Below are 14587 nucleotides of genomic sequence, written 5' to 3' on the forward strand. Positions count from 1 at the left end.
GCTCAGTATTGGTAAGTAGTCCTTCCTTTGGTAGGTTACTAGAAACAGTGGGATTCCAAGATTCTCCCCACTGTCAAAAGTCTCTTTTTTTATAGCTCCACACTCTCCATCTGGTGGGCCCCAAAAGCTATGATCTTCTTTCATCAATAAAAACAAGTATTTACTACTGGTAATAAGTAGCACTGATATAACACTTTGCATTTATTATCTCATTTGATTTTGATGACACTGTAAGGGGAGTTCTAGTATTATCCTCATTTTACATGTATAGAAATTGAAGCTAAGAAAGGTTAAGTGACTTGCCCATGATCACATAATTAGTAAGTATCTGCAAGAGGATTTGAAGTCAGGTTTTCCTAACTCCAAGTCCAGCGGTCTCTAACCTATGTAACCTAGTTGTGACCCAGTGTCCACATGTCTTTGTGGAAGGCTCTGTGCTAGGGCACTGAAGAATACCAAGACAAACTCCCTCCCCCCAGGGGGGATAAACAAGTTCTCTCCTCAAGGAGATTAAACTCTAGTGAGACAGTACGTTGGAGCCCCAGTTAGCCCCTCACATCTCAGGCTCCCTTAGCAGTTCCAAGAGTATTTCTATGATTTATTTTAATTTGACTATTCCTTATTAAGAAAAAGTCTTCTTTTTCCTTTCCTCTGATTTCCTCCTGTCTCCATCCTATGTATGCACCAGATGCCCAGATGGGGAAATGTGTCCCATCTACCTTGTGTGCCCCCCCCTCAGGTGCTAGCAGTATGTATCTCTGTGATTAGCATTTTCTGCATAAAAAGTAGCAACTTTCTGTTTTCCTATTAAGACAAGAGGAGTGTGTCTTTCTCCCGACAGCTATAATCAACTTCCAGGTTTTGGAAATGTGCATATAATGCTATTCCTCTGGTGCCAATGTTGGCTTACCAAACAATTATCCTGTCAGTCTGGATGGTGTGCGTTGCTAAGGAAAGGCAACCTATTTAAGCAGGTGATCAATAGGAAATAATCAGGCCCAAGTGCACGCAGTGAAAACCACACCCACCGTAAGCTATTGTCAGAGCCACCTGTCAAGCCTGCTCTTCCACTGTCTTGGGATGGAAAAAGAACATAGAGAAGCACAGCTGGTTAGGCAGTAAAATGGGTATGAATTCCCACCAGCCAACACCCTTTGTGAAAGGTAAAGAGTTTGGTCAGCTTCTGGGAGGCTACTAATAATAGTGACTGATATTTATGTATTGTTTGAAGCTCGCATAGTCTTGTGAGGTGGGTTGTACAAGTATTATTATTCACTTTACCAGACAAGGAAACCGAGGCACAGAGGGGTTAAGGGACTTGCTCAGAATCATAGAGCAAGTGAGTAAATGGAGTAGAATTCAAACCCAGGTCTCTTGATTCCAAGTCTATAACTTTCCCCAGTTATAGAGCACTATCTTTCCATGGCTTTGATAATGGAGATGGGATTGAGAATAGGGCATCCCTCTAGATTTGGATTATTCTTGAGTTATGATAAGGAATTGGAGATCTGGGCTGAGCTAGTCATATGTTTAGGGATGATGACCAAAGATTAGAACCAGGGCTGACATTAAGTGAATTTGACTCAGGGTGTGGCTCTTGGCCTCCCCTATCTCATGTCTATCAAATTGCAAAAATACTTAGAAGCAGTAAAGCTCTGTATTAATGAAGTTGTGCAGGGAGAAGTACTTGCAACCATTCTTGGTCAAATCCCATACTTGTAAGCTTTTTTTTTTAATTTTGGAGGATACACTAAAAGTTACAGGAATAATCATACCCTTTTACTCAATGATTCTGTGGTTGGAAATATACTCTGAAAGTATTCTCAATGATAAAAGGCCATTTGTCCAAATATTGTCATAGAATCACATAAGCGTAAAAAACTAGATACACCTTAAATGTTCAAGTGGGGGAATGGTTAAGTAAACATTCATGTAATAAAACATTACAATGCAATAAGAACTGACCAGAATCAGGAAAAGAGAGTGCTAGAGAGTTGTTTTGTGCACTAATTCCTCTGCTAATGGGGCAGTTCCTGGGGAGTGGTAGTCCCTGTCTTCTGGGATACCGGGTTCAGTGAGGAAATACCCAATGTGGGAGATACCAAATCTAGTCCCAGTCCTGGTTGGCAACTCATGGGCTAAAGAAAGAGGAGTTCCCTGATGTTGAGACATAGCGTCTAGATACAGAGTCCTTGGATTTGTGTCTTCAATCACAGTGCCATACCCATCAGGACACTGTTGTGGTTGCTGAGGGTCTTAATCCTAGTTCTGGACAACTCTTCATATACTAGAATTGCTCACCATAGTTTACCAGAAGGAAGGGATGGACTCCTAAGTCACTGAAGGGCAGGCTTATTGGCACATTAGTACCACACCTGACAGTGTGGGGAAGAGGGTGATGAGCCAGGGGAGCAGCTTTGCAAAACTGTAGCTAGTGCCTAAAGGAAGCGTAGAGTTTGCCCTGGCATATACCAAGAGTGGGAAGCATGCTTATGGCCCTGGGATGGTGGGAAATTGAGAGGGGTTTTTAATGCTTGCCTACAGGTGGAAGTCATGTCCTATTAGGGCTAATTGGCCAGGTTGTGAGGACCCTGTGGATGGTTTCTGGGTTGATTGGACCTGGCATTTCCCAAGAGGGTTTGAGGACAGGGGTGCTCTTAGTGGCCACTTTCTTGACCATTTTCAGATGAATGGAGTTCCTTTGTATCATTGGCCTCCATGGAAGCTTATTACAGCCTCATAGAAGAGCATAGTGGTGGAGCAGGCTATGTCCTACTATCTATAGGAACATGTAGGCCAGATTGAATAAAGGGGGGAAATACAAGGAGGCCTGGGGGCCTAGCATGTCTTTGGGAAGGGGTACACACAATTCACGGTGCCCTAGAATTAAAGGATCATACAAGTATTACATACTATACAAAAATTATTTGGTCGTTGGAGTCAGGAAAACCTGGGTTCAAATCCCACCTGTGACACATATGGGCAAATCACTTCACCTCTCTGTCCTCAGATATTGTCTAGGACTAGATGTGCATAACGGTTGTTGATGTTTGTTAGTAGAAGGACAGAACTGGATAAAAAAATAAGGAATACTAAGAAATCTGGAAAGGACTTTTATGAAATAAATCATAGTGAAAAAAGGCTGAACCCAGGAGAATGGATCACTCACTGTGATCATAAGGGAAAGTATAAAGGAGAATGAATGGATGAGACCTGGGATATGGACTTTAAAAAGCTACTGAAATTGTTTGATATTTTATGTGTTGAAATTTATTAATTTAAGTGTAAATAGTTGCTGTGAAAGTTTGGATATTTTCACTGATGTTCAATGTTAAATTTTAACAAAATATTTAATTAAAACTCATTGACAAAGGCATTTCATTTGCATGAGTCTTTGGGTAGATACATCCTTAAGAACCTTGTCTCCTTACCTGAACAAAGCAACAAATTCAACAGAAAGCTCCAAATGCTCAAAATAATGATTGAAAGTGGCTTTTATCATAGATGATAATCATGTAGGTCTTTGGTTAATATCAAGGAACTTAAATCATTAGCATCCAGGAATTGTTCAAACCCACAAAAACGCTTGGCATCAGTGCTGCCACTAATAGAACAATCCACTCTTCTAAAATTCACCCAAGAAAACTAACTTGTGCATCTGAATTGGCTTCTTCTTTTTTTATTTCATAAAGTTCTCTTATTTTATTTTCTCCACATAGTCCATTTTGAAAATCCAGTTGTATTTCTTAGTTATCATTTAGTTTTTTATTAATAAAGTATTTTATTTATTTATTTTTTATTTTTAAATTTTTTTCCCATTTGAATTGGCTTCTAATGAGTGGAGTGGAAGAGCCCTTGCTTTGGATTTAGAAAGACCTGAGTTTGGATACTGTCTCAGACACTTACTATGTGACCTTAGCCAAGTCACTTGCCCTTTCTTGGCTTCAGTTTCCTTGAGGGGATTGCACTTGAACACTAAAGTCCTTTCTAGTTCTAAATCTGTAAGGCAGAACTCTCTTTGATGGAAACCTCCCCGAAGGAGTAAAACTGAGCAGGCAACTTGTGTTTGGTTTGTTTGAAGAAGGACTTCAGAACAGAAGATAGCCCAGTGCTATCTTTTGATTGCTGGTGACTTTTTATCAAGAAGGCTGCTGAGTGAAATGTTCTTATTAAAGTGCTTGGATAGTATCTTTGGTGTGTTGGAAAGAGTTGGATTTAAGGTCAAGAAATCTGGCTCCCTGGAAGTTGACCACATGTAAGTCACCCCAGCTCTAATCAGCAGAGCTTGAAACCAGACTTTCTGGGTTCTGAGGCTGGATTCTTTAACCACTACACCAGGCAGCCTCTCTAAAACAGTGGTACTATTACCTATACAAGGTGCATTATGGTGGGTAGAGAACCAGATTCCTGGTCAAGACCTAGGTTCAAGTCTGTTCTTTGACAAGACAGAGTCACCTTCTCAGTGCTGTAATCCAGGGCTTCTTAAAATTTTTCTACTTTAAGACCCCTTTTCACCTGAGGGATTTTTTTTTTTTTTGGTTTTTGCTGGGCAATGGGGGTTAAGTGACTTGCCCAGGGTCACACAGCTAGTAAGTGTCAAGTGCCTGAGGCCAGATTTGAACTCAGGTCCTCCTGAATCCAGGGCCGGTGCTTTATCCACTGTGCCACCTAGCTGCCCCACCTGAGGGATTTTTATCAGAACTCAGGTATATTGGTATATGAAATAGGTATACATAACCTCTTACTGTTGCCAAATTTTTCAAGACCTCCCACGTTCAGTTACATGACCCCATATGGGGTTCAGATTCACAGTTTAAGAAGCTTTGCTCTAGGCAACTTTTTATGATTATAAGTGCTGATCTGCATGGCTTGAGAAAATTTCTTTGTTGAGAATTCCCTATTCCAGTGATGTACTGACAACAAAAGCCCCCAAGCCCCTATTTATGTCACCAGCTTAAAAGGATGATTATACGGAGAACTCTTTGTAGACCTACAGACTTTGATATGATAGAAATGTGAAATATTATTTTCCTTCTTATTGTACTGGAAATATGTTCCTAGTTTATCAACATAAGGTTTGACCTACTCCAGATTTGTAGACACATGTTTGTTTCTTCTGTGACATCATGGTGAACCTCGTTAGAAAGGGTTCAGGCATTTCTTTTTTTAAAATGATAATTCTTATTTTCCTCATTTCAAGATTAGGGACTAGAATGGTATTAATAAAAACAAAATGTTAAGCTACATTAAGCTTCTGTTTTAAGCATTTTTCCCCCCATGGCAGAAGAATCAGTGTGGTTGTTCTCTGATAATACAGAAAACAACACATTAACGCATAATTTCATACCCCACTCCAACTCAGTCGGAAGAAAAAAAAAGGATACTTAATTCCTGGTATAGATCCAAAAACTTGAACAAAAGTCTGGGATAGTAATTAAGGTGGGGAGGCGGGGGGAGGAAAGGCTTCAGCTATTTAGACATCTGTGATCTCTTCCTGTTAAAAATATGGCTCTGACAACTTTTTGACTTGCCTTACTGGAAATCTCTTTCAGGAAGTGAGTGATGAGGGAAATCTCTGGACTTAATTCTGACCAGTAAAGATGAAGTAGTTGGTGAGACAGAATGGGAAACTTGGGAGTCAGAGACTGTTTCGGTCTAAAATTCACATTCAATAAGGAGGTTATCTGCACAGTCTTATATGTTTAATAGAAGGCCAAATTTCCTAATAATCAGAGCTCTTTAGAAAAGGAATGAGCAGCCTTAAGAGGAGGGGATGGGGGAAGGAGGATAGGAAAGTGGGAGGAGGGTTGGGAGTTCCCTTCTCCGAGAACTCTCCAAGGAGAGGCTAGATGACCTTTGGTCAGGGAGTGTCTTCCATGTACAAGACTCTGCGATTTTGCAAATTTAGTAATTTATTTCTGTTTATACTTGGAAAAACAATCTAATAGATTATACATTAATCCTACATCATTAGATGTTGCTTTAACTCCATAGGTGTGCTTAAAATATAATGAATCTCATGTTTTATGAGATCTGAAATCAATCAGCACATTGCTCTGATAAAAGCATAAAATGTCATTTTAACACAGCCTTTAGAATTATGGTATAAACATTACAATATCGAAGTAGTCACGCGATTTTTATTTCAAATAGAACTAAGAATAGGAAATTCAAATTGTTTACGGGATTAAAAAAATTAATGAGTTAGAGGTGAAATGGCCCATGGAGATTGTCTAGTTCAAACCTCTCATACTGAGCCCCAAGAGGGAAGGAGAATTATCCAAAGGTATTATTAGGTAGTCAAATCTACAAATATTTAAGTGCTTACTAAGTGCCAAGGCTCGACTTAGTTCTGGTAATACAAATACAAGCAAATAGAAAGACAGTCCCTACCCATAGGGAACTTACATTCTAATGGGAGAAGATAGCATATGGTGTGGAGCTGAAAAGTGGGCCTGGGGGGAAAAAACCCCAAACCTACGTAGGGTCATGGTGAAGTTTGGAGAATCAGGATCGGAGACCAAAAAGGAATGAAAGTGTAAGCATAGCTGACTTGGGCTCTTGCTCAAAATTGAGGTTTCTGGAGGAACTCACTACTCAGGGGGAAGGGTCCCCAGGAGGAGAGACATCTTCCAGGGTGAGAAGGCTGGGAAGGGGTAGACAAGTCTGGAGAGTCAGGAGTGGAGGTAGTTAGGTATCTGAACAGTGATTCAAACCTAATAACTTGATTCCTAATCCTGGGCTCCTTCTTTCTTGTAACTGATTACAAATGTACTTTTAGGAGACCTCTGCTTATCCAAGGGCAAAATTTGGATACCTTTACTCCTGTCAGAATAGCTGGGAGCTATTTATGCTTCTTCCTAAAGTAAAAGTGCTTGAGTAGGCATTTCTTCTACCCTATTTTAAGCTGATGAACACAAAAGCTGTACTATATTCCCTTTTTTTCCTATAAATTGTTCCTTCCTACGCCTCCCCAGCCCAGATTATCTTTAGTCTAATCTCCATTTTTATGAAAACAAAATAAAATTATAATAACAGATATACTTGGGAGTTTAAAGTAGACTAATGTGTTGTTGAATATTTATAGGCAAGACAAAAGATTATAGCACCTGGCATAGCTGCTACAGGAAGGGAATAGGTTAGGAAGGGTAAGGTCAGCAATTTAGGGGTTATCAGGGAAAAAAGCACCAGTATTCTTCCAGTGATGTCATAAGGCTAGGAATTGTGGAAGAATTAAAACTGTAGATGACTCCAAGGGTACTGAACAGATGAGTAGTGGCAGACTGAAGCTCACTAGCACAGAATCATAAAGGACCCATGTGACTGAAAGAGGAGGTGGCCTAATGATCATGATACTTCATATTTATAAAGGTTTTTAGAACACTTCTGTCACAACAACCATGTAGAGTGGGCAACATTTATTTATTTATTTTTATTAAAAAATTCTTTTTGCTGGGCAATGAGTATTAAGTGACTTGCCCAGGGTCACATAGCTAGTAAGTGTCAAGTGCCTGAATCTGGATTTGAACTCAGGCCCTCCTGAATCCAGGGCTGGTGCTTTATCCATTGTACCACCTAGGTGCCCCATGGGTAAAATTTTTTATCCTTTTTCTTTTTTCAGACAAAGAAGTGGAGGTTCTGAGAGGATGTGACTTTCTAATGATAAAGCTAAGAAGTATCTGAGGATTGGATTTTGAACCCAGGTGCTTTTTCCATATCTAGCACAGTATCCACCATGCCATATGGATGATGAACCAGTTCATAAGAATTTATTAAGCACTTTGTATATGTTAAACCTGTGCTAAGTGCTGGGGTGCTAAAGAAAAAAGCATACCAGGTCCTGTCCTTCAAAGAACTTACATTCTAACAGGGAGACAATAGGTATATGGACACATATATGCACATACATATATGTATATGTACACACATAGGTGTATACACACATGCACACACAGGTTACAATATTCACACACATAAATATATACACACATATGAAAACACACACAATACATAAAGAGTAGGTGGAAGGTGCCCTCAGAGGGAAGGACACTCAGACCATCAGCTGGGAGCACTGGGAATGGCCTTGTGCAGAAGTCAGCATTTTTTCCTGAATTTTGAAGGAATCACTTATCCTAATGAGAAGAAACAGATGGTTAAGACCAAGAATTAAGGGATTTTTTCCCCCTTTTAGTCCAAACCAGTGATTTCATCATTGCATCTCCTAGTATGAAAACTCCTTCCATTGATTAAGATCAGTAACTTGTTATTATAGTCCTAGAAGGCTATCTTGAGGTGTGGAGTACTTAGTGAACTGCCCAATGTTATATAATTAGTGTGAAGCAGAGACAAGGCTTAAGCCTCTAATTCTTTCTAACTCCAAGGCCCACCAGCTATGAATTACTGCTCTGACTCTCAGTGGTTGCATGGGCACATCTAAAATAAAACAACAAAAGATGCAGAAGAAGAGGCCTCCAGACTGTTGGGTAGATGCTCATTAGCACATTTATTGATCAATCAAAAATCATTTAAGTACCTACCATGTGTCATGTGAAGGTGTTGGAGTTACAAAAACAATTGAAACAGTGTTCATACTTAAGAAGCTTCCATTTGTAAGAATTACATATCAAAAAGAGTTGTGGAAGGGGCTGTGACTTGAACAGGTGGAAGAAATTGCTACCCCAATAACACAATGGATCTATCAAGATCATTGCATTTCTTATGGTTTTTCTGTTTTTTTTTTTTTAAGTGAGGCAATTGGGGCTAAGTGACTTGCCCAGGGTCACACAGCGAGTAAGTGTTAAGTGTCTGAGGCCGGATTTGAACTCAGGTACTCCTGACTCCAGGGCCGGAGCTCCATCTACTGTGCCACCTAGCTCCCCCAAGTTTTTTCTGTTTTACTAGATATCCATTTCTCTTTCTCGCTCTTCTTTTCATGCAGAGCAAGCACGTGGGAATAATTAAAGCTTTTTTTTTCCACATTCTGAAAAAAAAATACTATCAAAACATTTGGCTTCCCTCTCCAACAGAGATATGACTTTAAGGCCCCTTTGTTACTTAAGGACTTTGTCCTACACAACTGGCTACTGCCACAGTGAGCATTTTGCATCCCTTGGATTTTGAACCCTTAACCACAATAGTATCATTGATCAACAAGCATTTATTAAGCCTAGTATGTGCCAGACACTTTGCTAAACTCAGAATAGTAGATTAAAACTTGACCTCCATGAATGCAAGAGCTTTTCATTATTTAATCTTCATATCTCAGTACCTGATAAAGGGCTTTGTATATATTAGATGCCTAATTAATGTTTGTTGAATTGAGTTGAATTAAGGGATGGTTCCATGTTAGGAACAACCTCAAATGTAGGATGGGTTAAACATGTGCTTTAGTATCTGCCTCAAATCCCCTCCTGTTCCCCTTCTGCTTATATTTAATTTTTCAATAACATCATAGATTTAGACCTTGAAGGGATTTGGGGAGCATCAGTCAAGCCTCCTAATTTTACATTGGTAAAACTGAGGACCAGTGAGGTCACAAAACTGAATCAAGCTACTTAGTGATAGATCTGGGATTCAAACCTAGATCTTCTGACTCCTAGTTCAGTGCTCTTTAATAACACACATTGAAGTTTCTTATTTAAAGGGTACCATTTGGTGATACAAATAGTTATCTGATTTATTGATTTTAAAGCTTGCATCAATCATCATAAGATTTTTCTTTTAAGGTGTAGCAATTAAACAGATTTTAGGTCTGTTAACATTCTTTCGTTCTTTTCTTTCTTTCTTTCTTTCTTTCTTTCTTTTTTCTTTCTTTTCTTTCTTTCTTTCTTTTCTTTCTTTCTTCTTTTCTTTCTTTCTTTCTTTCTTTCTTTCTTTCTTTCTTTCTTTCTTCCTTCCTTCCTTCCTTCCTTCCTTCCTTCCTTCCTTCCTTCCTTCCTTCCTTCCTTCCTTCCTTCCTTCCTTCCTTCCTTCCTTCCTTCCTTTCTTTCTTTCTTTTTTTGCAGGGCACTGAGGGTTAAGTGACTTGCTCAGGATCACACAGCTAGTAAGTGTCAAGTGTCTGAGGCCAGATTTGAACTCAGGGCCTCCTGAATCTAGGGCTGGTGCTTTATCCACTTCACATTTCTATAAATGTCAAAATTACTAATCAGATTTTAAATTTCCCCATAGATTTTTTTAAAGCAAATTGTCAAGCTTTTATGCTGTTGTGATTTGCCTTTAAGGAGACAAATTGCTAAAAAATTCCTTTAAAAACATTCATCTCAAACAGGAAATCTCTACTGTTACTTAGTATAGTAGACCAGATCAGAAGATCCAGTTGGAGTCCTGCCTTGAACACTTACTCAAGGATAAATACTTTATGAACTCTGACATAGATAGTATGTGAGGAAAGTGTTTGTAATCCTTGAATCACTATAGAAATGTGATCCAACATACTAAGATATGAATGAAAGATTTTTGTGAACTGTTTACTAGACTTGCTTTGGTCCATCTTAGCCTTAATGACTTAAGTGATTTGACATTTGTACTATGTACTTAAGCACATTAAGAATTGTTCTTTTAATTTGTTTATGTCACCTTGATGGTCCTGGGCTACTAGGTAAGATGGTAGTATAATATTTTCTACTTGGGTATCTAAGATACTTGCCCAAAGTTACATAGTCATTAGTGGTGGGGATAGAGATAAGAATTAGGTTCTCCTAGGGGGTAGTCCAATGCACTTTCCACTAGAGGTCAGTAGCCTCTTTGGCCCTGAGTTTGATACTCATGACAATATGAGAAAAACACAGGCATGATATAAAAGTCGGGGAAAAGAGGAATAACCTTTATGGTAGAACTATGGGACCACCGAGAAGAAAGGAAGAGAGGGAGAAACAGAAAAGGTTACTTTAATGTGTGATAGAAGACACACTGGGTCATGAGTCAGAAGACCTGTGTCCTAGTTCTGGCCCTGCTAATAAGTATCTTTGCTTTCATGACCTTGGACAAGTCACTTGATGTCTTTAATGCTGTTTCCTAGATTATAAAATGGAACACGTAGTCTCTAAGTTACCTTCATGGCTTGAAATTTCATTCCACTACTCTAAGATTTTGAGTGTGTATGGTAGAAGGACCTCAGGTGATCACCAACATAGTTTTAAGTTATCCTGACCCCCAGGTGTACAGAAACTTCATTGTCTACCCAAATTAAAAGAGTGTTCTTATTTGTTATGGTTGCTTTTCAGGGATAAGGAAATCCAGGTAGAGACTATTAGAGGCTATTTTCTCATTCCACATGAGAAAGAAACTTTAAAAATTATTGATGTTTTTTGTTTGTTCTTGCACCAGAATCCCTCCCACTACCTCTCCCTCTTCCCCTTTCCCTGAGAGTAATTTTGTATAATTATTTTCAAAAAGAAAAGAAAAGAAAAAAGGAAGAGAAAATATCAGCAAACTGATCAATATAGTGGAAAAAAGTATATACATTCACATATATTATATTATAAATTATATAATATAAATTAATATGTACACATACTTACATAAATGTGTACATGCACACATATATGCAATGTTCCACACCTGTGCAAAAGAGTGGGGTAGGGTTGTCGTTTCACAAGTCTTCTTTAGGGCCATACTTATTCCTTGTAAGTGTGCAACATCCAGTTTTGTTTTTGTTTTTATGATAGTGGTTGTTCTGGGAAAGAAACTTTAATGTGTATATACTATGGCAGTATTTTGTTAAGAAATAAACCCTGGTGACATGAATTCTATTACTTTTGATTGTGAAGAATGCAATGCACTTGAAAATAAGTGCATTCAATAAAAAGGCTGTGCTACTACATCTCCTTCTTAAAGGAGACACAAATGTCCATAGTGGCAGTAGGGGTGATGTAGTGGTACAACTATATTTTAAAGCAAAAGTGGCTACTTTTCATAAGCAGTGGTATCTATCTAGGGTGCATTCTAGCAAGGTGGGCCACATGGTTCGTGCTGTCTGTTGATAAGAGAATGAGAAATTTTGCAATCACTGCCAATGCTAGTATCTGACTCCTGCCACAGCAGTAAATGAAGTCAAGGTGGCTATACTTATTTGTACCTTTATAGAATATTAGAGAGCTATTGACTCTGGAGGTTATGTAGTCTCACCAACTCATTTTATAAATGAAAAAGGGGGAAAAAACCCTTTAGGAATGAGATTAAGTGATTTGTCTGAGGTCACAGAAATGGTTGTGTTTATCTGGTATGTCCTTAGCTTTTGCATTTAAAATATTTAATAACTAGAGATGGATTAGAGCATTCATATCTATTATTTCACAATGGTTCTTTGATATCTAGATGACATATAAAGAAATCAAAGCCTATGTGCATTTTGCTATTTACAAATATTTATACATTTATAAATTTAATCCATATTTATACCGGTAGGGTGTTATTTTAACTTGGTTTGAATTTGTCTGTGTGAATGAGACTTTAGACTATTTCTTTGTAAAATTCCAAATTCTTGTAACATTCCTTAGTAGCTTCCTGTCAAGTGCTCTGCCCTTTTGGCTTCCCATTCATTGAGTTACAGTTCTCTGAAATAGTCAGGGTACAGAATAATGGCTAGAACAAATTAACTAGGGAATAGTGTTCTGACGCATACACATTAAAATTGCATGAATGCTGGGCATGAGCTTCTGAGGGCACAGAGCCCTGCTAGATGGAAATGGATCAAATTTCATAGAAACATGACGTTTTAGGAATCACTGTGATTAGAGTGCATGCTATTTAGAGTGAGCTGTGATGTGTGATTGGAAAGTATGGGTTCAAGTCTTAGTTTGGCCACTTTCTAGCTGTGTGACTTTTATCAAATCATAGTTAGAATCCTAGATTCAGGAATGTGAGGGACTTTAGAAACCATCTAACTCTTCATTTTATAAATGAGAAAGCCAAAGCCTTACAGGTTAATCGACTTGCCCAAGGTCACACAGGTAAGAAGTTGTAGAGGGTAGGATTTGAACCCAGTTCCTTTGATAATGAAACCAATTTATTTTACTCTGTCATATTCCACACCTTCTCCTGTAACTTTTTTGTTTTCTTTTGGTGGGGTAGTGAAGGTTAAGTGACTTGCCCAGAGTCACACAGCTAGTAAGTATTCAAGGGTTGGATTTGAATGTCAGGTACTCCTGAATCCAGGACCAGTGCTTTATCCACTCACTGCAGCCACCTAACGCACCCTCCATACCTTCTCTGTACCTCATCTCCTCTTTTGTAAGATGGTCCAAAATAGTTTGCACCAAGCCCCTTCCCCAGAACCAAAACGAGATCATCTGTATGTAGTTCTTTGTAAGTATAAATACTATCTGAATTTAGGTATTGTTTTCAAGTAAATGGAATAGTTTAAATATCTTTTATAAGAAAAGATAACAACTCACATGCTTAAGGGGAAAAATTAAAGCCTCATCAAAATTGGAGCACATGCTGAAGGTAACATTTAGAACAATCCACCCATTACAAATAACCCAGAGAACATATGAAAACAGGCAGCTGCTCAGGTCTCCTTTTTATTTTTAAAATTAAAAAACAATTTTTGCAGTTGAATCTTTAGGGACCTCTTTATGAAGAATTACTCACCTAGCATCCTACTCACTGTCAGCAGAGAAAACATAGCTGTGTAATCAATCTAATGAGGGTATATACACAAGGAGTATAGGGGAGTTATCTCCATGCCTACCCTGCTAGGTGCCTTTAGTGTATTTTTGTTCTTTCCTTTCTAGGACTCAGAGCTTGTTTCCATGAAATCATTAGGCCAAGTCACAGAAACTAGTAAATGTCAATGGCAAAATTCAAACCCACGTCTCTCCTAATTCAAAATCCATTACTCTCATTGTTACATCATGTGCTTCTGCATTTGACATCGATCCAGGTTTCTGTTTGTTTCGAGGAATGTTGGTGGCCTTTTATCTTTGTGTTTGTCGGGGAATGACTTTTAAAGACTTGCTGTGGCTCTGATAATTGATTCCTTGGTAGGCTTCTGGTACCGTGTTTCCATCTTAGTGTAGAAAATGGGTAGTCAGGGTCTCTTGATCCTTTTGTAGATGGATGGTGCAACAGGTAAGAAGAGTTAAATATGGAGAATATTTGAATATGGAGAATCATTTGCTTTTGTCAGGGTGAGATACAGGGATCAGAGTTGGGGAAGTGAAGCAAAAACTTAATAAGAGGGTGCTATAGTGGAAGGAGCATTGGAGCCTAGGCTTAAGTTTTAACTCTTCTATGACCATGGGACAAGTTGATTCCCCTGAGCCACATTTTTCTTATTTGTATTCTTGGCCTATTTTAAGCTTTAATAGTTTAAGACTGCAAGAAGACTTTTGGGACACCAGATATAAAGAGAGGGATAGGATTAGATGAGCTCTAATCTAAAGTCCCTTCCAGCTTGTTAATCATCCCTCAGAGTCTATGATTATCTTTGCTTAGTTAGGGCAAAACTTGTCAACAGAATCTGTAATTTTGAGTTTCTGAGGGTATAACGAGTGTCAAGGGATAGAGTAGGTGGTATCTTTTTTGCCCAAGAAACCTATTTTTAGAGTTTGTTTCTCTTTTCACCAGATTTGTAAGTAAT

At 38.5% G+C, this 14587-nt stretch overlaps 1 protein-coding gene across 2 annotated transcripts in view; it reads left to right on the forward strand.

The window, feature by feature from the left end:
• The window catches only part of SH3GL2 (SH3 domain containing GRB2 like 2, endophilin A1), a 239276-nt gene that overhangs the window by 26144 nt on the left and 198545 nt on the right, over positions 1-14587 (forward strand). The window contains exon 1 of one of the 2 annotated variants that reach the window (XM_043977812.1): positions 7629-7703. The exons of the other annotated variant lie outside the window; for it this stretch is intronic. The gene's annotated coding sequence lies outside the window, so the exon portion shown is untranslated. Of the gene's footprint in view, positions 1-7628; positions 7704-14587 lie in introns of those variants that run through there. 2 annotated transcript variants of the gene reach the window in all.

The sequence above is a fragment of the Dromiciops gliroides genome, chromosome 1 (genome assembly GCF_019393635.1).
Source record: "Dromiciops gliroides isolate mDroGli1 chromosome 1, mDroGli1.pri, whole genome shotgun sequence".
Lineage (NCBI taxonomy): Eukaryota > Metazoa > Chordata > Mammalia > Microbiotheria > Microbiotheriidae > Dromiciops > Dromiciops gliroides.